This window comes from Ruditapes philippinarum, unplaced genomic scaffold (genome assembly GCF_026571515.1).
Source record: "Ruditapes philippinarum isolate M1 unplaced genomic scaffold, ASM2657151v2 ctg69_1_1_1_1, whole genome shotgun sequence".
NCBI lineage: Eukaryota > Metazoa > Mollusca > Bivalvia > Venerida > Veneridae > Ruditapes > Ruditapes philippinarum.
Window position 1 is genome coordinate 525082 of NW_026862474.1, and position 3605 is coordinate 528686.

Sequence of the window (3605 nt, forward strand, 5' to 3'; positions counted from 1 at the left end):
TTTTTGCGTTATCCCGGGATCTAGTTTTTGTATTATATTTGCCATGTTTAAAATCTATTTGTTATCATAACAACCAAATGTTTCAACATAGGGAGAAAAGAAAAATGTATGCATAATCTTCAGACTGCCATCTACCCATATTTCAAGTTTCACAACAATATTTTCAGTACTTTTTGCATTATCAAGGGATCCAGTTTTGTGGATGAATGGATGGGCGGACGGACGGACAGATGGTTTCAATGGACGTGCTCAAAGTCTGGTATATAAGTGGCCACTCTTTTGTTCTCTCTATTGTTCTTTTAGCCAAGTAAGAGAAAAAGTAGCCACCTAAGAGCTTACTGAAATCAATGAAAAGCATCAAAGGAAATTTACCCTTCCCATAGCCCTTTAAGTATCTACATGTTTGTACAGACAGGGTAAACCTAAAAGTCCCCTTACAGTTTAACCAGTAGGGGTCTAATAACATATAGGACAATATTTTATTAGAAGATCTATTGCCATATAATTATTTTGTATACCTATATAGTTTTGTTTAGTTTTTGTTTGGTTTGGTTTTACAGGGCACCAACCAGCTAAGTCATATTGTGCTGAAAAAGGAAAGATGAATTTGGATATTACCCTAAATGTTTCAAATTTGAAGCAACACCAGGGGTCATAACCACCTAACCAGCTGGAGCTATTATAGATGCAGAGAGTGCAATAATTCAAACCCATTTAGCCCCCCTTTATGATCACACAGGGATAAACGGTGGCTGCAATTTTGATGCCTCAACCCTTAAGGTAGACCATGGGTAATGCATTACCTCCACTTTGAAGAGTATTCAAATAGGCTAGAATCGCTTGTAAACTACATTGAAATTGAGGGGCGTGATACCAGATATTTTCAAAGTTCGATAAAATAAAAACTACACGGTAAAAGTATTTTATATTTCGCATGATCAACTAATATACCTTTGAAAAAATTTAGGCAAACTTTGAAAACAGACCCTCATTTCGATAAATTTTAGGGATATTTTGAATAAGGCATTTTAGATAGGGAAATGGTAAAATTAGTGTTAAAAGTGGGTGGGGTAGGGTAACATTTTTATACATATTAAGAACATTTTGTTTAGAAAACAAACATTTTGCTTGTGTAATGTGTTTACCTGAATGTTATTATTTGTTTCTTAACAATAAGCAATAGAAAAACATTTTTTTATAATGATGATATTACAGATTATTTACAGTTTCCTCATTTCTGAAAATAAGCCCTTCTAATGGCAAGGTCTTAGTTCAGAAATATATCCATAACTCATAAACCACACGGTAAATTTTATTTAAATTTTGCATACAGGTGACCTTGAAGACATATAACTGTCCTATGTTGTCAATTTTACAGTTCCTTATGGTGCTCATTACCCATGGTCTACCTTAAAGGCAACCTCTCAGCCACAAGAGTGGTATATTTGTTTTCTCATGAAAATACTGAGTTTTATTACAAAAAAATAGTCATTATCTTTCTTCATTTTTTTGGTATTTCTATTTTTCAATTTATAAACAATAATACATTGTACCATATTCATATCTAAGTTAGCTTGATGAATACTCTGTCAGTTATTTAAATAATAACGCATTTCTCTCTAAATTTATTGTGTTTTCAATAATCTTAAAATCTTAATTAGGCATGTCTATAAAACATTTTTATATACATTATCTCTGAAAGCATGTTTGTACATGCAATATTCTTTACATAATTTTAATTCATATGTTGTCTTAATAATTTCTTTATTGCTTTAATAGATAGTACTTTATATTTAAGTCCTTATAGTCCTTATAGTTTCATGTGTTAATGTTTTGTTGTTGTTTTTTTTTCAACAGAGGAAACAATAAAATTTTCTTATAAAACAGTAGGATTATAAAATGCGTTATTTTCCTCCTCACATCATCATAAGTGCTCGCCAATTTTTTGAAGCCAATCACCGACGAGGATTTTTCAAATTTTCAGGTTTCAAATCTTAATAGAACAGATTTTATATAAACTGGACGTTTTATATTATAAAACGCAAGTGGGCGGAGCACTAAGCCGGTTAGAGTGCATATTGGATGTTCTTCGTAAATAAGAAAGCTACAGTCGCTTCGCAAGCTCCGCTCCTTTTTAGCTTTCTTATTTACGAAGAACATCCAATATGCACTCTAACCTATACGAGGAAGTAAAAGTAGCAAAATTTCTTTCGATCTTGCGAAACAGAATAATATAATTTCTTGATTTTTTGGTGACATAGTACGAAATCATCTTTTCAAAGTAAGTTTATGATTTATTTTTGTACACATATTTCAACATTTATTACATTATTAATTAATATTATTTTAACAAATTATTTCATTGAAAATTTAATTATGTAAGAATTTAATGCCAAATGTTTATATTTTATCCAAGTATCCTTTTCTTAGCTTCTGCTTCAAGTTAATACAATTTAATATAATGTAATTTTTACACAAAATTTAATCAAATTTATAACTATGTATTGATTAAAAAAAAATAGTATAAAATCAATGTAACTCTGGAAATCAAAAATGTTTCACTATTTTAAAGAACTAGTTCAATTTACTATTGATAAAATATTAGTAAGTTATTTATTTATTTTTCATATTTTTTTTTAAACAAAAATGGAAGTAAGAAACTTTTTTAATAATTTGATACTGGAAAAGTTGTAACACAAAATAGACAGAAAGAAAATCCACCATGGTAAAAAAACATTCAGTTATAATTTGCCAAGATTAACTTTAATATTCAGTATTTAGAAATTAATTAATCACACATCCCCTCATCTATTAAGACACTAAGACATCAAAATGTTCATGAAATGAAATAGAAAAATAACAAAACAAATAGATAAAAGGAAAACAAATCTACAATTTCATTTATTTATTGATATCTACCTAAAATTATGTAAAATTTCAAAATTTGCTATCCTGTACTGGCTATCCGGTGCTGTTCTGTTCTAGGACATCAAGGACAGTTAAGTAACATGACGAAATAAACTTGGTTGCTGAATAGAACAATTTTCCCCTTTACTAATTGTTACAGAATGTTTCAAGAACCTGACTACAGAGAAAACCTATCATTGATGTAATCAGAGATTTTAGATGACATTGGTGTCAATGAAAGAATGGTGATGAGAAGGAGAAGAAGGTACATGTTGAAAGAGACAATGGGTAACATCAAAAACAGGGCCATGATGGTGAGGTCGCTCACCTGTATATAGACCACCCAACCCCCACCCCAACGTTGCAGGGCCAATTTAACCCAAGGGCTTTTATTTGCACAAACTTGGTAGACACCCATAAGAAGATGTTTCATGCTAAACATCTAAGCTCTAGCTCATTGGGCTTTTTAAAAGAAGATTTTTTTTAAGTTTTTACTATACACATATAGTTAAAAACAATGACACCCCTGGGGCCGGGCCAGTTTTTACCCCAGGGCTTTTATTTGAACAAACTTTGTGGACACTCACTAAAAGATGTTTCATGCTTAATATCTTAACTCTAGCTATTTGGGTTTTTTCAAAGAAGATTTTTTAAGTTTTTCCTATACACTTATAAGGAAAATCAATGACCCCCGGGGC